The 27,017-nt window shown below is 44.2% G+C and overlaps 1 long non-coding RNA gene across 1 annotated transcript in view; it reads right to left on the reverse strand.

Moving 5' to 3' along the window:
* Positions 1-27,017, reverse strand: part of LOC103349472 (uncharacterized) — a 412,891-nt gene that overhangs the window by 83,890 nt on the left and 301,984 nt on the right. Inside the window, exon 8 of the long non-coding RNA XR_011381209.1 lies at positions 7,970-8,031. This is a non-coding gene — a long non-coding RNA (uncharacterized lncRNA). The remainder of the gene's footprint in view (positions 1-7,969; positions 8,032-27,017) is intronic.

A 27,017-nucleotide genomic window follows, 5' to 3' on the forward strand; every position in this document is an offset into this window, starting at 1 on the left:
CTAATGCTTATTCCAAGGCCTGCAACGACCAAAGGAGCCTTAGCCTTTGGGACTGAAGGGAAAGATGGACTCTTGGACAAAATGACTTCCAAGTTTGGTCTGACTTGTAAACATTATTTACATCTGAGTCTGCGGTCAATGTGCAAGAGAAAAATGGGAAAATCAGGTGGCCTTAATCTCTGTAGCATGTGGCAGGAAAGAAAGCCCACCTCGACTGATGGCTGACTTGATATGTCCGAAGGGGATTAAGTCTGGCTGCGACAGAAACGGCTGGGGAGCCCAAATGGAGAGAGCTCGGCGAGGTGTGGCCTTCCAAGTTTAAACTTCTAATCTCCAAGGACCAGAGTGACTTCGTAAGGAATTCAAGAAGAACGCAATTCTCTCAACATATAATAGGATCCTGAAATCCTGAACATGTTATTTATTTAATTTTTTTTGGCCAGAATAAGCAAAGAAGTGTACTGGTGCCCACTGTGGGGTGACTGGAGTCTCAGGCAGACTGTGCAGGGCTATTTTGATAACAGTGCCACAAAGGTATTACAGGATTGGTGACATTTGCAGGTGTTGACACCTATCCAAACTCATTCTCTACACAGGGAGCTTAATAGATAGGAAGTGAACGGCTAAACATATTCGCATTCACCCAAACTAGCAGACTGGCAAAGAAAAGCAAGAAATAAATGGAGTTTCAGCTCTCCAGTTTCACCTTAAATACTGCCATGGGATTTTTTAGGTGATTCTCTCCCTCCCCTACCCCCGCCCCTTCCCAACTGTTTTTCTTCCTCTGAGGGTTTGTCTTTTGATAATAAGCTCTGTTTGCATTTGCAAAATATAAAAAGTGAACTTCCAGATGGACTTCTCAAAGTGCAATCCAAACATGAAGGAAACAAGAAATTCAAAAGTTAAAGGCAAGTGGGAGGTGGTTTTCTTCTCCCCCAAATCTCTGGGGAGTCCAATTCATTCAACATGCTCACATTCTGGTTTCATTTCCATTTTCTATAATAAGAGATGAAGATGTAATATGTCAATGTTGATGTATCAGAGAGATGATGAATTCCAGGCTAAAACACGGCGACATCTGCTTGGAAACGAGATGGGAGAAATTAAGATGCTTACCCTGATTATTTTCCTCCAGAGCAAATTTATAGTATCTTTGGTCTCAAGGGCAGAAATTCCAGACAGATTAGCTTTTCATCTCCTAGGTAACTCTCCGAACTGCATAGCTATAGAAATTCATTGCTTTAACACTGGGTGTCCTTATTAGGGAAATATCTTAAATTCTATGCCAACAAAGAAACTCATTGACTACTAAGCAATAATCATGAAAATATTTACGACATGGATTACAAACAGGTGCTCCAAATAGAACAAAAGCTAGGTTATTCCCAGTTACGGACTGAGACAAAATATTATTTACACCTAGCATAGAATATTTTATGCTTTTAGTAAATATTTTTTCTGGGTTATGTGTCCTCATGTTCTAGAAATGGAAAATTTGCTTAAGTACCTGAGGGAACTGGCAAACAGAATAGAGCTCTATAAATAATAGGTCTATAGCTATAGCATTGCCTACAATATAACTGTTCATAAGTTATTCAGCAAAATTGTATGCAGTTCTTACTACACGCCTGTGCTTGGAACTAGAGATGCACAGGTAAATACAACATGACCCCTGCCTAGTTAAACATTTTGCTTTATTTATTCCTCTTTATTTATTTGTAGGTATTCGCATTTCCATTTCACAGACGGAGGAAACTGAGGGTTGCTAAGATCACACACCAGGAAGCACCGAATTCAAACTGACAGCTTGACGTTTTCCTTCAAGTCTTAGGCTCTGGCCACTCCCTCATATGCTGGTATGATTGCCAGGAGGTCCAGCGCCGATTTGAGGGTCCCAAGGGCAATCACTAACAGTGCCTACAGGACATGGGAGCTGACCTTTCACTCAGTATTGACATCACATGACCTTCCTTTCTCAGTTCTCATCCAGATGTTTAGCACTGTGTAGACACAGCTGTGGTCTCAATCAGAACTAAGTGATATTTGCAGGCAATACTGAAGTGCACATTGAAAAACTATTCTCTTCTAATTGTGTTGTGAAATGGTCCAATAGAGAAAGGGTTTGAGCCTTTTTGAAGCAGCTTCTCTCAGAACTTTAGCAACAGGAGTTGTAAAATGTTCCCAAAAATATCGGTTGGCAAGAAAACCTCTTTGAATGCAAATGAGCCATTGATAAAAAGGAATTTGTTAAGAGAGACAGGAGTTGAGGGTGAACTCTGGAGCTGCGTGGTTGCCAAGGAAGCAAAGCTGCCACAGAAGGCTCTGATTGGAGGGGAACCCTGAGGGGTGGCTGAGGACACAGGTCATTTGTAGTCCACAGGGGTCCAGAAGACACTTCAGATCCATCTTAGGCAAAACTGATTGGCTATTTCATACTGATTGGATTAATGTGTGACCATTCCACAATAATCACAAAACGGAAATAATTTGGAGATCACAAAACCGAGATTTGCGGATTCTCCCGTCTGTTAGCGAAGTGACCTTGGGCAAGTCACTGAACTTTTTGGAACTTGCACATCCTCATCTCCAAAATGAAGGTGGTAGTTCTAACTTTGTAGGATAAACAGATGAGGATTTGGAAGCACTCATTAAATTGTAAGACGGTGTATGGATTTGAGTCTCCCTCCCCCACCTCTTTGAAAAGTTTTTATTTATTTTAGAGACAGGCAGCAGTCTCTCATCTGCTGGTTCACTCCCCAAGTGTCTGTAACAGCAGGGCCGGGCCAGGCTGGAGCCAGGAACCAGGAACTCAATTTGTGCCTCCAACGTGGGTTTCAGGGACTCAAGTACTTGGGCCATCAACTTCCTGTTAGCAGGAAGCTAGAGTCAAGAGCAGAATCAGAACTCGAACCCAGGCACTCTGATACAGAATGCAGGAGTCCACGTGGCATCTTAATCAGTATGCCAAATGTCTTCCCTCCTCCCCCTTATTTACACACAAAAAAATTCAAATCCAAGCACAGGGCGGAACATCTCTCAACTGCAACCCAGCTTGTAACCATCCCCAGCCCCCACCCCTCAGTCTGTGTCCTTCTGAAGAACGAGCATCCAGGGAATGCCTTCTGCAGGTGCCTGGAACTCAATCTGCGTTCAGTTCTGTGAGCACAGGCTGGGAGTGCCTACCACATCCTTGGATTGGCACAGTGAGGCCTTCGAATGGTCTTCCAACCACTTGATGCGCCAGAGACCACACAGGGACCACACGCAGGTGACTGACAGCCACCTTGCACTTGGTCCTGGAATTACTGCCTCTCCACCTGACTCTTCACTGCCAACAACTCTCTTCATCAGGTGTGCAGATGAAATCTTGGACTCTTGTATTCCATTCACCTCCCCAGCTGTACTGTCACTTCCATGTCTGAAATATACCCTGAATACAACCACCTTTCATCTCCTCCACCAAAAGCGCCCACTCCAACCCGCAAGCGTCCTTGTCTGGAATGCTACGAAAGGGTCTTTACCAATCTTCCTTTTCCTGTCCTTACCCCTTTATCAACTAGTTTCCCTGCAGCAGCCAGAGTGACCATTTAAAGGCATCCGTCAGATCAATCACAACGTCCTCCCACCGTTTCCTGTCTCATTCGGAATGAACTTTACCATGACCTACAAGGCCCTCGCTGCTCTGGCCTCCCACCGCCTCTCAGCTCCATTTCCTCCATCTCCTCGCTTTCCTCTGCTCCAGTCCCTCTGCTTCTCTGGCCCACCGATCACTGTCTTGCCCCAGGAAGTTTGTGCTTGTCATTCCACTTGCATGGAGCATTTTACCCCCGAGAGGCACGTGTACTCAATCCACGAGCTTGCTCAAATGTCACTTCCTGAGAAAGGCCTTTCTGATCTCCTCTGGGGCTTCTTGTTTCTTCATAGCACTTGTTTAGATATTATCTAGCATAATACATCACATCACATTATATTATATTCTTGCTTACTGTCTGTCTCCCCACTGGAAAGTAAGCCCAGTGGGAGAGAGCAGGCATTCAGTCTCCATTTACCACTATATCCCCCGCCTCTATATTAATATCTGGCACTTTTGAGATGTGTAGGAGGATGTGTGCAGTGTCTTTGAGTCCACTAGGAGACCAGAGCAATCTTTCAGACATGGCCATACTTAAGCCAGTTTGGTGAGTGGTGTAGCCAAGGGTTTCGGGAGGGGCACGTGTCAACCAGAGGTGGCTGGCCTGGCTGAGGCTTTGCAAGAGCTGACCAATGGGTACCAAGTTTCCAGCAGACTCCGGCACTACCAGGGCACAGGGTGCCTTGATCTTTAGCACTCATGGGGCCTGACAGAAACCTTCTCAGAATAACAAAGGGTCCTGACTTCAAACTCGGTTTTCTTGGGTCTGATTTTACCAAGCAGCTCCCTGGTCTAGCCTGATCTCCTAAGTGGTGTAAGTCCAAGAGGAAGGGTCTTGTCTCACTGAATGACCAAACCCAGGAGACAGCTCCGTGCCCATCTCTTGTGTTGCTGTCATTTTTTCAATCTGTCATTTTTTTTTTTTTTGACAGGCAGAGTGGGCAGTGAGAGAGAGAGAGACAGAGAGAAAGGTCTTCCTTTGCCGTTGGTTCACCCTCCAACGGCCGCCGCGGCCGGCGCACCGTGCTGATCCGATGGCAGGAGCCAGGTGCTTCTCCTGGTCTCCCATGGGGTGCAGGGCCCAAGCACTTGGGCCATCCTCCACTGCACTCCCGGGCCACAGCAGAGAGCTGGCCTGGAAGAGGGGCAACCGGGACAGAATCCGGCGCCCCGACCAGGACTAGAACCCGGTGTGCCAGCGCCGCAAGGCAGAGGATTAGCCTACTGAGCGCGTCGCCGGCCTCAATCTGTCATTTACTGATGGCTCTGCGGGGCCAGGCTTTGTGCTAAACGCTGTGCATGCTTCAGATCAGTTATATTACCTAAGAAATACAGTAATGTTCCTATTTTACACATGTGGGAACTGAAGCTCCCTGAGGGTAACTGGCCCAACAATATACACGTGGAAAATGGGAAGACCGCGTTGCAAACCATCCTCTGAACAATGCTGCATGCTAGTGCATTTCACTGGAGTAGACTGCACCTGCATTAGCCCTTGGCTGCTGGTGAGTGGGGCCTCTGAGTCTTGCAATGTGAAGCCCAAAAGGCTGTGAACAGTGTGACTTCTTCACAGGCACTGGGTTCAGCTGTGATCCCCTCCCAAAAGTAGACTGAAGCCTATTGGCCCAGCCTGAGCGGGAATCATGGGACCCACCCACAGAAAATGTTAACTTTAGCCTGACTCATGCTTGTGAAACTCCTTCAGTTTCAGTTCTTAGAGACTGCCTTTTTCTCAAAGTTCTCCTGGAATCTCTGAGCTCTGCAGGCTGATCACCAGGAGCGTGTTTGTAAATATCCTCCGAGGCGGCTGTCCTCTGGGACAGCTGGCAGAGCAGGCGGTGGGGGTCGCCCCACGCCTTTGAGCAAAGGGGCAGTTCCCAAGCAGGGGCCGCTGAGCCTGGAGACAGGCGCTCCGACGCCGCCCCGGGCAAGGCTGCTGCCTTCCATTCTTGCGCAGCGCTCAGATCCTGGTGCCTTCCGAAGTGAAGATTTTCTTCACCCCCAAGTGGAAAAAGTGAAAATCTTTACTTAGCAGGACACTCAGACCTCAAGCAAATATCAGCTCTTGTGACCCCCGAAACTCTCTCACGGAGTACTGCGTGGCATTCCCGATAACCCGCGTTCTTCCCTCCAGAGCGCGCTGAGAGGAACAGCTATTTCACCGAAGATCGTTCCTTTGACATTCACGCTCCAACAAGGATAGTCTCTTCTGGGCCTAATTTGACTTCTTTATGTGCCAAGAGGAAACTTTCTCTCTGAAGGGCAGGCACACAGATATCTGAAGAGGCCTTTAGGAGGCACTTTATAATTTCCTAGAATGTTTGGAGAATAATGTGTATTGATTAACTGTCTCTTTCAAAATGCTTCATGTTTCTCTATCCTTTTTTTTTCAAAAAGGAATTAACAGGAAGAAGAGGAAAAAAATACACCTCTTTTCTAACTTAAAGGAGTGTGGCCAAAAGCCTGCGAGATACAACTGAGTCCGTGCAAGGGACGGCGGAAGTCCAGCAGCTAGTCCTGAGCAGCTGGGGGAGAGGAACTAAGGGAGGTGGCAGTGAGTCCTTCAGACAGGTTCATAATCTGAACCTGACACTCGCATGCACAGCGTGACTACAGAGTGAGTCCAGGGTCGACGTCAAGGACACATGACCTGCTGCTGCCCACACAAAGGGAAGTGGAGCTGTGAGCACGCCACAGCCCTAGTCTGCAGCAACAACACATGTGACACTCCTAGACCAATGTTCTCACAGAGACCTCTGCTTCCAACCAATGAGTTGGCACAAAAACAATGACACCAAAAAATTTAAACTGACAACCCACGATATGACATGACAGCCAGACCAGTCTAGCTGAGTTGTCTTTCTTGGCTTGCTACAGTGTCCTGGTTTCCCGGTATTTTTCTTGTAGGCCCAGTGCTCACTTGGTCCCTCCAGGCCACTCTACTGCAAGCTACATGCTGAGGACCCAGAGCGGGTCCATCTACCCATCCCGCTGGACAAGTGGGAAGGAAGCTTTGCTGGTCGAAGCAGTGCTGGATTTAGAGACCGAAAACCCGAGCTGCAATCCTGATTGTCGCTATCAACTGTCTAACCTTGCTTAATTTTTGAGCCCTGTTACCAGATCCGTGAAATGCAAAATCCGAACAATTCAAAGGACCAATCTTAGGAAGTCAGCATTATCATCCCCATATTACAGGTAGGAAACTGGCCATGGAGCTGATAAGCAAAAGAGCCCAGACAACGGAAGGGTTCTCAGGTGACACTGCTGATGTCCACGTGGGGATGGCCCGAGCTGGACCTCAGTGAGGAGGAGCAGGATTGCGCAGGACCGGTCCCCACAGCCGTGAGAAGCCCGGGGAGGCGAGAGCAGAGAGGGAAGAGGGTGGGAGCACAGCACTGCTTAGCTGCCCCCCACACAGCGCACTGACATTCACACCACACAAACAGAGCCTGTGGTCTCTCAGGGGACAGAACATCAAGCTCCTCCATCTCTGAGGACCCCCGCGAGTGCCCGCGGCTCGGGAGTGGAACCTGAGGCCTGGCATCCATAAGGGGCCGGAGTATCCCAGGGCCTTTGCGCTCACACTAAATGCCTCTGATGTTCAGTGAGCTATGGGGTAATTGGTTTATGAATGCCAAGGGCATTACGAGTTTCACAGTAAACTTCCTCCATTCAGCCCAGTTTCAAAAACCAGGAGGCAAAAAATAACAGCTCCTGAAACCATTTTTTTTTTCTTTCTTTTTTTTTTTTTTTTTTTCCGAAAGTCCCTTTGAGGAAGTTAATGTTGCAACAACAGGAAGTAAAACAGAACCTTCTCCAGCTTTCCCATAACCCTTGGGTGGTCCATCCTTGGAGCCAGCTTCAGCCCTGCCCCACTACTCTGATGGGTTTGGGTTGCAGGCTCACTTCCTCCAGGAAGTCTTCCCTGACTACTCCACAGTGTCAACAGGCCTCTCCACTCTTCCTACCCAAAGCACCTGGAACCGCCCCACGGTAGCACATCATATGCTTGAGCCTGACCAGTTACATCTTGATATTTATGGTCAATTGTCTATCTTCTCGTGAGATTCTGAAGCTCCTTGGGGAGGTGACTGCTGAGCCTGTGGAGCCTAGATGAGTGCCTGGCACACAGTGGACAGTGGACCATGCTGGATAAAAATACATCGCTTGAATCACTCACTGTTCATTACCTTCTCCTTCCTCCCCTCAACATCCCAATCACCGCGACCGAGAGCTAAGCCCAGAGTACTCACAGTGCGTGGCATTGTGTTGGGGGACGCAGAGCCCAGGAACGCATCCCCATTTTTGGAGTGCCAAGAGGCAATCACTGTGACTTACCGGAAATGACACTGCATGTGCGAGCAGGAGGTGACAGCATCTTCCCATGGCAGCATGCTGATCTATAAAATAGGAACAGAGACACTTACTGCGCCTGCCTCACACAGCCATTTGATCATCACATGGGAACATAGATAGAAGAGTTTATAAATTGTGAACATCCTGCCATGAATGTATGATTTTTGCTGTTTATTTTTGTGTTGTGGTAAAACATGCATGGTACAAAACTGACCGTTCTAACCATTTTTAGGTATGTAGTTCAGAGGCTTCAGGTACATTCACACTGTTGCACAACCATCACCACCTTCCATGTCTAAAGCTTTTTCCATTATACCAAACTGAACGGGCAATGTTTGCAGGTGGTAGAAGGCGCAGACAACTTCACCCCAGCTCTCCTGTGGCTCTCCTTAGCCCTTCCCTTCTCCAGGCCCTTCAATAGGTGTGAGGCCCCAAGGCTCTCGTGGACTAACCCTCATCCAACATATGGAAAACTGAAACCCAGATGGGGAAGGGATTGGCCCCAACTCACACATGGAGCCAGAGGCAGAGCTGGGGCCAGATCCCAAGCAGCTGCTGTCCTTTCTGCTAGTCCACCTCCCACAGCCTGTCTTCTGTGTCTCATTCAGTGAACTTTTCATATACCTGAATAGTTCCTTCCAGCCTCTTGACAGTGTCCCCCACCCTGACTGCCTGAACTACTGATGTAACAAGCTACCAGCTCGGGACCGGCACCGTGGCTCACTAGGTTAATCCTCCACCTGTGGCACCAACATCCCATATGGGCGCCAGGTTCTAGTCTCGATTGCTTCTCTTCCAGTCCAGCTCTCTTCTGTGGCCCGGGAGGGCAGTGGAGGATGGCCCAAGTGCTTGGGCCCCTGCACCTGCATGGGAGACCAGGAGGAAGTGCCTGGCTCCTGGCTTCAGATTGGCGCAGCACTGGCCGTGGCGGCCATTAAGGGAGTGAACCAATGAAAGGAAGACCTTTCTCTCTGTCTCTCTGTCTCTCTCACTGTCTAACTCTATCTGTGAAAGGAAGACCTTTCTCTCTGTGTCTGTCTCTCTCTCACTATCTAACTCTATCTGTCAAATAAAAAAAAAAGCTACCAGCTCAATTGTTTGTCAATGTGAACTCAACTGCAGGTGCTGCTGTTTGCGGCCCACCAATCTTTTTGTGTATGCCAGCTGGACCCTTAGCATCCGCTCCTCCAATTTCCCATGCATAGATGCTTTTAGTGAGGCACCACGTTCCTCAGCACCTTCCCTTACCCTCTCCCTGCAAAAATCAATCAATCTTTCCCTAGAGAAGAGAATTTCAGACTCACGGGCACCTGATCATTCCTTGAGTGGGGAGAGAAGAGGCTAGCAGATGAAGGCGCAAGGTGTGGAGGCGGAGGAAGGGGTAGAGAGGGGGTCATGGCTGTGGACAACAGCAGCAGCGGCAGCCACCATTCACTGCTCACTCCCTGCAGTAGGACATGCCAAGCCTTCAGCCTGCATTGTCTAGTGCTTACGGCAGACTTCATAGAGGGTATTCTGGAGTAAATCCTATCTCCCCCAAATCCATGTTCACCAGAAACCTCAAAATGTGACCTACATTTGGCAACAGGATCCTTGTAGATCTAAGTAGTGGAGAGGAAGTCACACCGGATGAGGGTGGGCCATAATCCAGTGACTAATCTCTTTGTAAGAAGAGACAGCAGAGGCTCCTAAGGACGACACCATGTGATGATGGAGGCAGAGGTTGAGGTGATGCAGCTGCAAGCCAAAGAATGCCAAACACCGCCAGCAAGCACCACACACTCGGAAGTAAGAAGAAAGGTTCCTTCCCTGGAGCCAGGGAGGGAGATTGAGGCTACACTTCCCTTGATTTGGGGTTTCCAGCCTCCAGAACGGTGCAAAGATAAACTTCCATTAAGACACCTCATCTGTGCCAACCTGTTACAGTAGACCTAGAAAAGAGGGAGAGGGAACATTAAAATCCCCACAACCCAGGTGAAGTGGAAAGTGCGCAAATCCAGCATCTTTAGTCTTCACAACAAGAACGTTGAAGGGTGGGAATCTTGTGATTCCTCTCTATTTTATGAGCGAGGCAAGTGAAGTCAGAGAAATGAGGCGAAATGCCAAGATCAGAGGAGGGTGGGCATTAGAATCGAGATTCAAATTCATCTCTAACCTAAGCCAGACCCCAAGAACATAAACACCCTACCCATGACCCCATCCTTCAGGGACAGAGGTGGGGAAGTTGGGTCTCTTTGCATCATGAAAGCATCTAGAGCAAGGCAGAGCTCACAAAGCCGGGAGTCGCTGGTCACATCCAGCACCTCAGAGGGGTTCTCCTGCCATCAGGTCAACCCTTCTCAGACATAACTACTTCACTGAGACTTTTGGGGACTGAACGGGAATCCAAAAAGCTCATGGGTCTTTGGTAAGCTAGAAAAATAGTCTTTTTTTTAAAAAAGTTTTATTTATTTATTTTGAAATAGTTACTAAGAGAAGGGGGGAGAGAGAGAGGAAGAAAGAGAGAGAGACAGAGAATATCAATTGATCTATGGTCCTCTGGCTCACTGCCCAGATGGCCACAACAGCCAGCCCTGGGCCACAGTGAAGCCAGGGACCAGGAGTTTCTTCTGAGTCTCCCACATGAGTAGCAAGGGGCCAAACACTTGGGCCTTTTTCTTTTGCTTTTCCCAGGCCATTAGCAGGGAGCTGGATTGTAAGTGGAGCAGGAGGGACTCGAACTGGCACCCATATGGAATACTGGCATCTCAGGCATTTACCCACTATGCTACAATGCTGGTTCCTAGAAAAATAGTCTTGATCTACAAAGACACAATTGAAGAGGTAGAGTGCCAGCAGTTTGTTATTGGCCTTGATTGTGCAAACACTTCAGCTAAAGTGGTATCTCCTAGTCACTAATTGTGCTAAAGAGAAATTTATCTGAAAGTCCTCTCCCTTAGAGTGTTTTGAAAGTTTGATGAGATTTAAAATGAGAATATTCAAATGAAATGAAGCAATTGTCTTAAGGGGCAAGATTTAAGCTCACTGACTTAGGGCCTTGAATGTCAAGCTGAAGAGTTCCAACTACTATAGAAACTATAGGAGGTTGTCAAGGGCTTTTAGCCCAAAGTGATGAGTTCTTTATTTTATTTTAAAGATTTATTTTACTGAATTTGAAAGGCAGAGTGAGAGAGAAAGAGATCTTCCATTGGCTGGTTTACTTCCCAAATGGCTGCACCAGCTAGGTACAGGCCATGCCAGGCCAAAGCCAGGAGGCAGGAGCTTCTTCCAGGTCTCCCACGTGGGAGCAGGGCCCCAAGCACTTGGACCATCTTCTTCTGCTTTCCCAGGCCCATTAGCAGGGAGCTGGATCAGAAGTAGAGCAGCCAGGACTTGAACTGGCATTCATATAGGTTGCTGGCATTGCAGGTGGTGGCTTTACCCACTATACCACAACTGTGGTCCTTGATGTCACCATCTTAACCAACTGAACTGGCACTCCAATATGGGATGCTGGCATCAGTTTAAGCCATCGTGCCACAATGCTGGCCACCAGAGAGGCTCTTCAGGAGGGTGACTCAGCAGCTGTGAGAAGGGCAGAGTCGAGCAGAGACGCAAGATCATTTGAGCAGGCAGATGCAAACAACCCAAGGTGAGAGCTGAAGCAGGAGGGGTCAAATGAAAGGGCAGTTAGACACTCGGTGCAGAAACGGAATGGCATTTGCTCCTGGCTCCTTGTGGTTGTGGGGAAGCCAAGAGGGGGGGAAAGCTGGGATTTTTGCAGTCAGATGAAAGCGAAAGGAAGAGGAGGAAAGGTCATCGGGAAGTGGAGCTGGGTGTTAGTCACACCAAGGTCTCTGTGGCCACGAGAGCCTGGCTGGTCTGCTCCCAGTGGACTTTGGTTTACAGTCAGCAGTGTAAACTTCCACACTGTTGTTTACGCTGCTGATATTTGTTTTTTCTACTGCTTGTCCTTTAACACAAGCCTAATGAGTACCATTCTAGGGGCTTTCCATCTTCCCTACTGTGGGGAGCAACTCGGACTATACTGTTACTGGAATTAAGACTTATTCTATGCATCTGCTCTCCCACTGTGGGGAGCAACTCGGACTATATTGTTACTGGAATTAAGACTTATTCTATGCATCTGCTCTCCCACAATATGGCGCTGGGAGAGAAGAAAGAGGCTTCTACACAGCTGCCTCCAGTTCAACCAAGGAACTGTAGGACTTGCTCCTGATTGGAGGAGAGCAACGTACTCGGCGTGTGGGCAGCCGAGTTAGGATTGGCGGAGGAGGACTATAAAGGAGGAGAGAGACGGCATGCACCGGGAACATCTATGGGGAACATCTAAGGGAACCCGTGCAGCCCCCGAGAAAGCCGGCCGGCGGTGTGCCGCTCCCCTGCGGAAGTGGGGAATGCGGCCAGGGGGAACTGCCCTTCCACGGAGGTGGAAGGGATAGTAGCCAACCCGGGAAGAACCAGCAGCAAACCCGGGGAGGGCCGAGCAGACGAAAGAACAGCGCAGGGTCCTGTGTCGTTCCTCCACGAAGAGGGGGAGCGACACCTACAACCACTATTTCTTTTTTTAAAAAATATTTATTTGAGAGGCAGAGTTACAGAGAGAGAGAGAAAGGTCTTCCAATGCTGGTACATTCCCCAAATGGCCACAACAGCCAGGACTGGGCCAGGCTGAAGCCAGGAGCCAGGAGCTAGGACTCTTCTGGGTCTCCCACGTGCGTACAGGGGCCCAAGCACTTGGGCCATCCTCCACTGTTTTCCCAGGCCATTAGCAGGGAGCTGAATCAGAAGTGGAGCAGCCAGGACTCGGACCAGAGCCTATATGGGATGGTGGCACCACAGGCAGAGGCTTAACCTACCATGCCATAGCACAGGTCCCCACAACCATTATTTCATCCCCAGAATATTCCATAGCTCGAAAAGAAGTGTCTTTGATCTCTGAACTCCCATATCTGAGTTGTATTCAAAGCCTACAATTCCTTTCTTAAAGGTAGGTTTTAGGCTAATCTGTTAAATCTAGTATCCTTGATGATGGTCTTGCCTGGTTAGCCACCCTCCCATCAACACAAACTCCTCTCAGAGCTCGCTGGGTACAGCCCTGATGGAGAACTCTACAAGCTGCCCCAGTAACTCCAAACATCTCTCCTGACTTCTGAGATCCTCCCAAATCTGTCGCAAGCTGCTCTGACATTATTTCCCAACTTTTTCCAATACAAATTTGAGTTCTAATCAGGCCATTCTTTGTTCCAAACTCCCATGTCTAGTCCCAGCTCCACAGTTCACCCCATTTATTCTTCCTGTGCAGAGTTACCTCCTCACCCTTCACTTGGCTTCAGTGGGGTTCCAGCATGTCTACCTTTCAAGAACTAGAGCAGATTGCTAAGTCACCAGACAGGAGTAGGTCTGACCAGAGCCAGCATAAAACTAAGTGAGCTCCCAGTAAGAATGTAAGTAACTGAGCAGAAACCCTGTCAGATAGCTCCTTCACATCAACACACTCTCCAAAGACCTGAGAAAAGTGCTCAGTGCTGCTTCTTGAAATATTTTCCCAATGAGGAAAGAGAAATAATGCAAATCAAAAATGAAATCATCTAAAAATTTACAAATAACTAAAACTATGTGATAAAATAGACTCCCAGGTACATATGCGAGTGAATTTAAAAATTAGGATCTATAGCATTACACCTATTAGAATGGCTGCCATGGAGGGTGGGGACAGACAATAACAAGGATTGCTAAGGACGTGGAGAAAGTGGAACGTTTGTGTACTATTGATGAAAATGTGAAATGGCACAGCCACGTTGGGAAATAATAACAGTAGAATCACCACATGTTCCAGAAATCCCACCTCTGGGTATACGCCCCCAAAGAACTGGAAGCAGGGTCACAATGCAACATTGTGTACCTGTGGTCATTGCAGCATTATTCACAATAACCAGAAGTTGGAAGCAACCCAAATTTCCACTGATGGATGAATACATAAGCAAAATGTGGTGTAAACATACAATGGAATATTATTAAACATAGAAAAGGAAAGAAATTCTGACATATTCTACACCCGGATGAACCTGAGGGCATTAGGCTAAGTGAAATAAGCCTGTCACGAAAAGAGAAATGCTATTTGATTGTACTTAAATGAGGTATGTATGTAGAAGAGGCAAATTCATAAAGACAGAAAGTGGAATGATGGTTGCCAGCTGGAGGGAAGGGATATGGGGATGGTTTAAGGGGGACAGAGGCTACAGAGCTTCAGCTTTGGATGGTGTTGGTGGAGATCCTGGTGACGGAGATGATGATGAGGATGATGAAGGTGGCAATGGTGGTGGCTTGATGAGGATAAGTCTCAAAAAGAATTACAGAGCCTCTTAGCGGCAGATCAATATTTCTAGGCGAACCACTTGAAAAGTCATTTCTTCCCCTATTTTTTACCTGTGGCATCCATATATTTACCAGATAAATCATGACTTTCCTAAAGGTAGAGCTCCCTGGCTTATCTCTTCATTTCAACTATTTGGGTTCATGAAATGATCATGATATCCAACAAACTAGCTAGGTGTGGGGACTGCCAAGGTAGCTTCCTCTTGAGCTGGAGCATAAACATACAAAGTCATAGACTCCGATGTTTGGGAGAGATACAACATGTTAACAAGTTCAAGCTCCCACCCAGCACAGGTGTTAGTCTGTTTTCTGACCTTTACAGCAGAATGCTAAAAAGTGGGCAATTTATAAGGAATAGAAGTTTATTTAGCCTCTAGTCCTGGAGGTGAGTAAGTCTCTTGGATACTAGCATCTGCTCGGCCTTCTGACTGCATCATAACTTGGTTGAGGGTATTATCTCACAAGACAGAGCAAGTGTTCCAGCTCCAATCTCTCTTCTTCTTCATATAAAGCCATTGATGGCATCGTGGGGGCTACACCCTCACGGCTTCATGTGATCCTAATGACCTCCCCAAAGCCCCACCACCAACATATGAATAACATATGAATTTGAGGATTAAGTTGACAAGACATGGGCTTTTGGAGGACACATTCAAACCTAGCACCATACCCACTAAGTTTGTTCAGCCTACTAACCGCTTCTGAGGAAGAGAATCAAACTTAGCCTACTACAACCTATTTTAGATCTAATTGCTTGAGATACCAACATAAAAGAGATGATAAAACTTCACTGGAATACATGGGAATATGTTGCCAGTTAACTCAGCTGTCTACCTGACTCCTTTAAATATTTTCCCAATGAGGAAAGAGAAATAATGCAAATCAAAAATGAAATCATCTAAAAATTTACAAATAACTAAAACTATGTAATAAAATAGACTCCCAGGTACATATGCGAGTGAATTTAAAAATTAGGATCTATAGCATTACACCTATTAGAATGGAATTAGAATTACCAACAAATATATGAATTGGACTTGTTGAAATCAACACATGTACATATTGGAATAGGAGTTTTAAGAATATTATCAGCCAGAATTAACCGAACCACAATGAATATGTTAGTTCTTTGCTTATGCAAAGTATACAGTACAACTGCTGGAGGTACCACCAACTCAGAGCAGGTAGCTAAGATTCTAAAATCAATACTACCTTGTATAGTGCTGTTCCCTGGGAGTGATTCATTTTATTACATGAACTTTAAACCCTTTAATATGCTTCCTTAAAGAGCTATCTGATTCTGAAAATCACAATTTCTAGAAAATTCCACGTAAGCAAAACTGTAATGATACATAAAGTAAATATAATATGTTTATTTATTTAGGGAGGAGGCTTGGAGGGAGAAAGAGAGAAATGAGCTTCCATCCACTGGTTCACTCCTCATATGCCCTCAATAGCTGGAACTGGGCGTGGTCTAGAGCTAAGGGCTGGGAACTTCCAAGTGGGTAGCCAGAGTCCACCTACTAGCACCACCATGGCTGTCTCCCAGGGTCTGCATTAGCAGGAAGCGGAAGTCAGGAATCAGTCCAATTGGGACACCATGTCCCAGCCACTAGGATAATCACATGCTCCCAAGTCCTTTTTCAATTTTAACATAAAGAGGAATGCCATTTTTATTGATATGACACCAGTCTATCCTAGAATTTGTTACACAAATATTTAGAGACTCCATTTCGAAGGTGTCCACATATTTCAGTCTAGCTCTAGTTCTGTCATTACAAATCTTCTGTCTCCTTCCTCTGATACCCTAGACACTGGTACTCATGCCTGGCTAGGCTCTGAAAGTCAATTTACTCCTAGACAATTAGGAATTCCCAGAGGGGAGGTAGCTACTGGACAACTTCAATTCCCTTGTCCACTGTGGGGCGAGCATTCTCTGCGGTTTAGAGCTCCGGATCACGTGAGTTCCCTAGGCTCAGTTCTGAGCGCTCACATGAACGTGCAACATCCGTGTGATCCTAGAAAAGTTACTCAACAACTCTGACTCCTTCCCCTCATATACACACAGGAGTGACAGAAATAGTACCTCACTCACAGTGCAGTTGTGAGAGAAATGAGTGAATGCATGAGAAGCCTGGAGAGGCTTGCGTGTAATAAGTGCTTGAAGACATTAGCTGTTATTATTCTTGCCACTGTACCTTCTCAAACTCTGGATGACCTTTCTCTCCATAGCTTCACAAGACTTTGACACTTCACATTCAAAATTCTGCCATGATTTGGGGCTGAGGCTTTGGGAACACACTAATAGACATTAGGAAAAATTTCTTGGGGGCAGTGGCATGCAAATGGGACCACAGTGAATTTCTCCCTCCCTACTTGAGTACTTTTCAGAACATTAGGAAATGAAGCAATGAAGGAATTGTTCAACCCTCTTGGAATTCTTGATAGGCCAGCCTGGGTCTCTTCTGCTTCCTTCTACATATTATCAGACTGATATATTTAGTGCTATACACTCCCTTCCTTACGTGTCACATCTGCCCAAACTGTATATTATGCCTCTACCCTTCAGAGATTTCCCCTAACTTTATCTTTTCGAAACTTTCTGAGCTCAAAGGCATGCCATGTGCCAGCTGCAGTAACACCAGGGCTTAGCAGAGCCGGATAACACATCCAAATTTTCCTTGAGCTCTCTATTCCTAAAAATATAATTAACTTTAGAGAAGCCACACATAAGACTTTAGTTAGGCAAAAAGAAAGTGAAATGGTTTATTGGACCCAAATTGCTAGATATCTGTGCCATTTCTGTCAGTGGCACACATTAATTTTAATCATATTAAAAGAAAGTTATGGGCTAGGCGTCAAGGGGAAGGACTCAACTTGATAGGGCTGCTGAAGGCTATTAACGCTGCTCACTGCACAAGAGCAGTCAGCCGAGCGCTGAGTGGAGCCTCACACACAGCTTCCTTCTCCCAACGCCATGCACCCTAGAGAAGGGGGGCATATTTTTCTATATCACATGATACTCTATGGGTGAATAATGGCTACATACCTGAGGATCGAATAAATATGTTGAAGGTAATGGGGCCCAGATGTCTCACTTCTAGAGAAAGGAGTTCCAAATATAGAGAGGGGGGTTGGATTGGAATTGGATGTACCAATGTGAACCCTTTTAATATAGACAGTTATGGGTTTCCATGAGCACGTGGGTGAGTGTGTAAATGTATCTCCCTACTCTTTTCACCAAGAATGCCGAGAATCAATGACATGTTCAGTAGTGATCATAGCTACCTAAATATCATCCTCTTTTAAAAGGAAGCTGAACCTACTAGAAAGATGGAGGATTCCAAGGATGGAAAAATAAAAGTGTAAGGGAAATCAGGAGTGTCTTTTGGATCCCAAAAGGTAATAATGTGCTCAAAAATCTTGTGAACACATTAAAAGTACATTAAGGGGGCTGGTGCTGTGGCATAGTGGGTGGAGCTGCCGCCTGCAGTGCCGGCATCACATACGTGTACCAGTTGAAGTCCCAGCTGCTCCACTTCTGATCCAGCTTTCTGCTATGGCCTGGGAAAGCAGTGGAGGATGGCACAAGTACTTGGGCCTCTGCACCTGTGTGAGAGACCCGGAGGAAGCTCCTGGCTTTGGATTGGTTCAGCTCTGGTTGTTGCGGCCATCTGGGGAATGAACCAGCAGATGGAGGACCTCTTTCTCTGCCTCTGCCTCTCTGTGACTCTGCCTTTCAAATAAACAAATAAATATTTTTTTTAAAAAAAGTACATTAAGGCCAGAGGGACAGAGCTCCCTCCTATTCCTGGTCTTCCAAACACCTGCACTCATGCTTGGTCAAACAAGGGAAAACACAAATATCAAAATAAGTAAGGGAAGCCATAGAGTATAACCCATTGAATAAAATTTGAATCCATGAATACATATTGACACAAAAGAATACAAAATGAGAAAGAAGGGAAAGGTCTATCCTAAAATAGAATATTAACTGAGAAACACAGAATGAATAATTAAGTAAGAAAATTGTCACTTATCAACCATTATAGTAATAATTGATTCAGGCAAAATCAATAGGTGCCGATATTAATGAGTAAAGTTTTATGGGACATGGGATATTTACATAGTCTTTAAGTATTGCCCGTATAATATTGATTACTTACTAAAATATAAAATATTTATTCTTTGCTAAGCATAGAATATTTTCTAATTAATCTAAGAGTAGATAAACTTTGCAGTCAGTCACCATCCTTTTTAAAGTATTATTTACTTTGAAAGTCAGAGTTGTGGAGAGAGTGGGATAGACGAGAGATTTTTCCATCTACTTCCCAAAGGATCAGGATGGCTGGTGCTGGGCCTAGCCTAAGCCAGGAGCCAGAAGCTTCATCCTGGTTTCCCATATAGGTGGCAGAGGCCCAAGCACTGAGGCCATCTTCCACTGCTTTTCCCAGGCCATTAGCAGGGAGCTTTATCAGAAGTGGAGTAGCAAGGCCACAAACTGGCATCCATAAGGATGCATTACAGGTGGTGGCTTTCCCACTATGCCACAAATCTGGCCCCTACTGTCACCATTTTTTTTTTTTTTTTTTTTGGCAGGCAGAGTGGACAGTGAGAGGGAGAGACAGAGAGAAAGGTCTTCCTTTGCCGTTGGTTCACCCTCCAATGGCCGCCGCGGCCGGCGCAACACGCTGATCCGATGGCAGGAGCCAGGTGCTTCTCCTGGTTTCCCATGGGGTGCAGGGCCCCAGCACTTGGGCCATCCTCCACTGCACTCCCTGGCCACAGCAGAGAGCTGGCCTGGAAGAGGGGCAACCAGGACAGAATCCGACGCCCCGACCGGGACCAGAACCCGGTGTGCCGGCGCCGCAAGGCGGAGGATTAGCCTAGTGAGCCGCGGCGCCAACCATCCATCTTAACCGACTAACAAAATTTGACATCACCAATGATGGGACAAATCAACATTATGTGGCTCCTGACAAATATGTATAAGTTGAATCCAACCATTAGGAAACATTAGACTGATCCAAATTGAAAGACATCCTATAAAGCAACGGTACTATGATCTTCACAAATATCTGTGTCATGAAAGATAATTAAGGAGAAAGGGACACCCTCAGACTAACGTAATAGAAAAACTAAATGCAACACAAGAGCCGGGTTATATCCTGGATTCTATAAAAGATAGTATCAGCACAGTTGACACATTTCTAATGGAGTCTATCAGTTTTGATGATTATACTGGGGTAGGTGGGAGATTGTCCTTGTTTTATGGAAATATACACCAAAATAGTAATGAGTACTAGGACATCTTATCTGCAATTTATTCTCAAAATGGTTCAAAATAATATATACAAATAGAAATGAATGTGATAAAAAAGCTAACATTTGGGTGAGGGTATGTAAGACTTTTTGTACTATTGTTAAAGTATTTTTCATAAAAAACTTTTGTAATTTTGAAATTCTTTCAAATTAAAAGATGTCTCTTAAAAAGTAAAGGCAAAGCAAAAAGATTTTTTTTTCTTTTTCAACTTTTATTTAATAAATATAAATTTCCAAAGTACAACTTTTGGATTATAGCGGCTTTTCCCCCCTTAACCTCCCTCCCACCCGCAACCATCCCATCTCCCACTCCCTCTCCCATCCCATTCTTCATCAAGATTCATTTTCATTTATCTTTATGTACAGAAGATCAATTTAGTATATATTAAATAAAGATTTCAACAGACTGCACCCACATAGACACACTACTCTGTCTGAGTAGTAGTTTTACTGTTAATTCGCATAGTACAACACATTAAGGACAGAGATCCTACATGGGGAGTAGGTGCACAGTAACTCCCGTTGTTGATTTAACAACAGACACTATATTTAGGACGTCAGTAATCACCCGAGGCTCTTGTCATGAGCTGCCAAGGCTATGGAAGTCTCTTGAGTTCACCAACTCCGATCTTATTTAGACAAGGCCATAGTCAAAGTGGAAGTTCTCTCCTCGCTTCAGAGAAAGGTACCTCCTTCTTTGATGGCCTGTTCTTTCCGCTGGGATCTCACTCACAAAGATCTTTCATTTAGGTTTTGGTTTTTGGTTTTTGGTTTTGTTTTGTTTTGTTTTGTTTTGTTTTGCCACAGAGTCTTGGCTTCCCATGCCTGCGAAACTCTCATGGGCTTTTTAGCCAGATCCAAATGCCTAAAGGGCTAATTCTGAGGCCAGAGTGCTGTTTAGGACATCTGCCATTCTATGAATCTGCTGTGTCTCTTGCTTCCCATGTTGGATCGTTCTCTCCTTTTTAATTCTAGCAGTTAGTATTAGCACACACTAGTCTTGTTTATGTGATCCTTTGACATGTAATCCTATATTTATGATCAATTATGAACTTAATCTGATCACTTGGACTAGTGAGATGACACTGGTACATGCTACCTTGATGGGATTGAATTGGAATCCCCTGGTATGTTTCTAGCTCTACCATTATGGATAAGTCTGAGTGAGCATGTGCCGAACTGTACATCTCCTCCCTCTCTTATTCCCACTCTTATATTTAACAGGGATCACTTTTCAGTTAATTTTAAACTCCTAAGAATAATTGTGTGTCAATTAAAGAGTTCAACCAGTGGTATTAAGTAGAACAAAAAATATTAAAAGGAATAAAATAGTAAGTTGTTCCTTGACAGGACAAGGGCTGATCAAGTCATTGTTTCTCATAGTGTCCATTTCACTTCAACAGGTTTCCTTTTAGGTGGTCACAGATTAGGGAGAACATATGATATTTGTCCCTTTGGGACTGGCTTATTTCACTCAGCATGATGTGTTCCAGATTCCTCCATTTTGTTGCAAATGACCGGATTTCATTTTTTCATTGCTGTATAGTATTCTATAGAGTACATATCCCATAATTTCTTTATCCAGTCTTATGTTGATGGGCATTTAGGTTGATTCCATGTCTTAGCTATTGTGAATTGAGCTGCAATAAATATTGAGGTGCAGACAGCTCTTTTATTTGCCAATTTAATTTCCTTTGGGTAAATTCTTTTTATTTTATTTTATTTTATTTTATTTTATTTTATTTTATTTTTTTGACAGGCAGAGTGGACAGTGAGAGAGACAGAGAGAAAGGTCTTCCTTTGCCGTTGGTTCACCCTCCAATGGCCACCGCGGCCGGCGCACCGCACTGATCCTATGGCAGGAGCCAGGTACTTATCCTGGTCTCCCATGGGGTGCAGGGCCCAAGTGCTTGAGCCATCCTCCACTGCACTTCCCTGGCCACAGCAGAGAGCTGGCCTGGAAGAGGGGCAACCGGGACAGAATCTGGCGCCCCTACCGGGACTAGAACCTGGTGTGCCGGCGCCGCAAGGCGGAGGATTAGCCTAGTGAGCCGCGGCGCCGGTCTTCCTTTGGGTAAATTCTAAGGAGTGGGATGGCTGGGTCATGTGGTAGGGCTATAGTCAGGTTTCTGAGGAAAAGATTTTTAGATATAAAAGATCCTAAGACAATTCACCACCAGCAAACCCATACTAAAAGAAACACTAAAGGAAGTTCCTCAATAAGGAGAAAAATGATTTCTCCAAAGCATTGGAATATAAGAAAAATGAACAACGGAAAAAGTAATACATGAGTAAATGTACATGAATGTCTAGTGTAATGATGATACCATCTTACTTTTTCTAAAAGACACATAGACTAACATAAAATGTGGGAGTGAATAAATGAAGTTAACATGTTCTAAGTTCCTGGTGTTATCAGTAAAGTGACAAAAGTACTAATTTACATTAGAGTCTAATGGCTAGTTTTTAGGCTAGTCATTAAAAATATGGTACAAATATGTAACAAGCTGAGAAGAAATACAACAATAATAATAATAACAAAAACTTTAAGAATCGAAAAGAAAGGAAATAAGAAAAATAGAACAGTATGAAACATAGAAAACGTGTTTTCAAATAGCGCTATAAAGTCAAATGCATGTTACTTAAGTAATTATAAATACCAAATACTATTAGATGACAAAGATTATTAAATGGAATAAAAATTAAAATATAGAATTTCTTTTTTTTTAATTTTTATTTTTTTGACAGGCAGAGTGGACAGTGAGAGAGACAGAGAGAAAGGTCTTCGTTTGCCGTTGGTTCACCCTCCAATGGCCGCCACGGCCGGCGCACCGCGCTGATCTGAAGCCAGGAGCGAGGTGCTTCTCCTGGTCTCCCATGGGGTGCAGGGCCCAAGCACTTGGGCCATCCTCCATTGCACTCCCGGGGCATAGCAGAGAGCTGGCCTGGAAGAGGGGCAACCGGGACAGAATCCGGCGCCCCGACCGGGACTAGAACCTGGTGTGCCCGTGCCGCTAGGCAGAGGATTAGCCTATTGAGACACGGCGCCAGCCAAAATATAGAATTTCATCATAGCTGTTTGTAAGAGTTATATATTAAATATAAATATAGAGACACAAAAATATTGAAAGTAAAGGAATGGAAAGGATGTAGCATGGAAAGACTAACGAAAAGAAAGCTGATGTACGTTATAGCTAAATACACATTAAGCAAAATAAATTTTAAGGTAAAATCATTGTTAGAAAGAGATACTTTTAGTAATAATAAAAGACTCTATTCACCTAGAGCCTTTTATATTTGATTCCATGTCTTAGCTATTGCGAATTGAGCTGAAGATACAACACTTACTAAATCTGAATGTATTCAATAACATGGTCTCAAAATATATAAGGCAAAAATGTGTACATCTAAAAGAAATCGCTCAATGTACTTCAGTGTGAAAAGCTTAATAGCATAAGCAGGGGGAAAATCAGTAAGTACAAAAAGGACCTAAGCAATGCAATGAACATATAGAACGGTTAGACAAAAATGGAATACACATGGTTTTCAAGTGCATAAGCAGTTATAAAACTGATATATGCTGGGTCATAAAGCATAACTTAACAAATTTCAAAGGATCAAAGTCATTTCAAATACATTTCAAAACTTTTCCACAGAAAAATTAAGCTACATACCAGTTAGAAAAAGATGACTTTGTAATCCTCACATGCTTGAAAACTAAACAACTGCTGTAAATAACTTCTGAGTCAAAGAAATAATGGTAATGGAGACACTTGAATTGAATGATATTGATTATATACCTTATGAAATCGCAGGAGAACTTAAAAATGTGCTGATAGGAAAATTATGTTTAAAAATCCATGTTAGGAAATAATATGGCTTAAAAATAAATGTCTACTGTAACACCTTAGAAAACAGCAAAATAAGCTCCACAAATTAGAAGAAAAATCTAATAAAAAGAAATTATCAAAATATAAAATACATAATAAAGAGAATCAGCCAAACCAAGGATTAGTTCCTTGAAAAGACTGACAAAACTGATAACCCTCTGGCAAGACTCATGAGAAAAAAAGAGAGATGGGAAGTTTTTCAGCGGCAGGAGTGAAAAAGAGGCTATCACTACAGAACCTACAGACATTCAGAAGATAGGAAGAGAATATTACGAAAAATTTTGTTTCAGCAAATCTGAAACTTAGGTGAAACAGAGAAATCCCTAGTATATAATTTTCAAAACAGATACAAAATGAAATAAAAATGTGAATATTCCTATTTCTATTAAATACACTTAGTCTACTATTAAAACCACTCCACAGAGAAAAATCAAGCCTAGATGGCTTCACAGGTGAATTATCCCAAACACCTAAGAAAGAAACATTGATCTTATGAACTCTCTTCCTGAGCACACAGAAAGAGATAGTATTTTCTTAATCATTTTTTGTGGGGCCAGTGTTACCTCTGATACCTGCTTACTCAGAAAGCTGATGAAGTAACTGTTGGTTTTATAATAGCTAATTTCTATTCAGAACCCTCCACAATATACCAGGAGCCACTCATTGTCACTTCAGGAAGCCTCTCCTATATTTTTTTAACCCAGTTGTTAGGATGTTTTTATTAATACTGAATAAATCTTACTTTTTATAGTTTTCATCCATCAATCCTATTTATACATTCATATATGACATTTGGATGAGGTGATTTAAATGTGGGTACTTTTTAATGGTGCTTCCTACCCACCCTCTGGGGGTGGGTAGGAAGTGCAAGTGATGGGCCAAATGTACCACAGACATCCTTACTCCACCTTCAAACTCTACCTCCTCCCAGCCTCCACTCCTGGAGCATGAGCTCAGGATAGGGACATTGTTCAGCGTATCTGTTTTATACCCTGTTTGAGAAAGACGTCCCAGTGCTAAGGAAAGGCAGGAAGAGCTTTCCGAGTAATGATGGCAACTCTCACTGTGTGGTACTTGACCATTTTTAAAGCCATTTTCATGTTTCATTTTGTTTACTTACAAGAATCCTGTGAGAGAAGCAGGGTACTGAGTATCCCATCTTATGTGAAAGGAAACTAAACTCAGATGGGTTAACCATTGGTCCAGAGTCACACAAGTAATCAAAGTGGTAAGGCAGGATTTGAACCTAATGCCTTTGACTCCTAATCTTAGCACTTCCCAGTGTACCACACAGTCCTCAAATGCTTAAATGATGAAAGGAATACATTTGGCAATACTCTAACTATCCAGGGTTACCCAGTCTGGACAGATGAAAGCTAAAGACTGATAGATCAGGAAAAGGTAAAGAAAGATGATCTGTTGCTGACAATCTAATAGTCACCTTGACTCAGGCCACCTTATACATCAACGAATGAGCACTGAACTATCTTCACCTTCAAGATATCTTTCCAGGAGCTTGAAGCTCACTCGCTTGTAACAATGACACTAGAGAACAGTGTCTTCCTTTTGGATCAAGTTCCTCCTTCTAGGGTCACCCTGGACCCCAGCCATAGAAAGTAGATTAAATTACCTTCAACCACTTCTCCTTTGTCCCTACACCAAACATTAAGCAAGTTATCAGTTCTAATCGATTCATTCATTGATTCAAAGTTTAAGAGCCAGCCCTGCACCAACCCCTCCTGAAATATTTCTTGTTATACCACACTGTATAATCCCCATGCCCCACTTTCTCAGGAGGAGATTCTGGGTAAGAAGAGCATGTTAGGCTCATTGTAATCTGGCTACAAATCAGACTCTTGCCTCAGCCCTCAGAAATTCCACCTTTGGCCACCTGAGCATATTAAGCATCCCCTCAATGCTCCACACTCTTTAATATCCTCCCCAAAATAATCATGTCTTCCCCACTTCATTTGCCCATAGAACTACTCATCCAGCAATGTCCAGTTTGAATGTTATTGCTTTCTCCCTGTTTCCTAGTCAGAATTGAATATGACTTTGTGCTTCTATCTACTTTAATACCAATCCCATTTTATTCTGACAGGGCTTTATATCTGTCTCTGCCTATAGATCAGGAGCTCCTCCGGAGGAGAGGGACCTTGTCCTGTTCAGTGGCAAATCTCTAAAGGTTTGACCCATTAATATTTGGGTGATGAACTAAAAGCAGGGACTGTGCCATTGGTAAATGAACAAAGCTCAATGGCGTTAACACGTTGTCTTACAATAAATAAATGAATGGCAGCACTATTTTTAGAGTTAGCTTCCATCTATCACACACTTGAACACCATTAACTGCTATCTCTACCATTATCAACCTGAAGGGTTTATTGATTGATTCATTCATTCATTTATGAATCCCTAATTTTGCAACACAATGTGTGAGATTCTGGGTATACAGATCTAAATAAAATAATTTGGCTTCAAAGAGCTCAAATTTTCCTAGATCCATTTGTAAGACAAGGTGGAAGTGCATGAACAGACATATGCTTAGGGTTAATTCATTTTAAAGAAATACATTCTTTTTAAACAATATGCAGTTCATATGCCTGTGATCAATATTATTCAGTGGCTGGTAACACTGTAGAAACTTGGAACTGGCTCAATCACTAGTCATTTTATTCTCTGGATGACTTTAGTCGACACCAAGCTCATCAAAGACGCTTTTGAATAATCCTGATCTAAAGCTGAAGATGTGAATGGGTTTTCACCTGAAAGAAATGATGACTCCTTTTCTAAAAACAGAGAATTATTAGCAATTTCTGAAGGTGAACTAGCAGAGGGTTCATTCTCACATCGTTCTCATCTGTCTGATGGAGATGGAAGGTTTATATAGGCTTGACTAGTCCCCATGGCAACAGCCTTTCTGCTGGGTTACCATAGGCATTGTGAAGGCCTTTATAAACCTCCATTAACAGAGCTGAGCCCAACAGCACTTAGAAACATCTGCTGGGGAAGACACTGCACAGTGTCAGGGAGGGTGTTTGAGAATTAATTTCATCCAAGAGTAGCTGTGCAGCTCTGTTTATCACCCACCTCCACAGCTTTGAACATTAGATAGCACTAGAATCAGTCCAATGTCTTGAATACTTCCCACAAAGGGTTTTCAGAATCTAGCCATAAACAGCTATAACTGGATTGCACAGGATTTTGAAGGAATCTGTTTTGACAAAGCCTTATGCAAGAGAGAGGTCAATTCATGCTTTGGGTTGTTGTTGTTCAGGACAGTGCCTGGAAGCCACATTAATAATTATGATAGTGATGGGCGGTGGTTATGCATGTGCACCCCTGAAATTCATATGCTGGAACTCAGTCACCAGTGTAACGGTATTAAGACGTGGAACCTTTAGGAGATTAAATCATAAGGGCCCTCCTGAATGGGATTA

The sequence above is a fragment of the Oryctolagus cuniculus genome, chromosome 1 (genome assembly GCF_964237555.1).
Source record: "Oryctolagus cuniculus chromosome 1, mOryCun1.1, whole genome shotgun sequence".
Classification (NCBI taxonomy): domain Eukaryota; kingdom Metazoa; phylum Chordata; class Mammalia; order Lagomorpha; family Leporidae; genus Oryctolagus; species Oryctolagus cuniculus.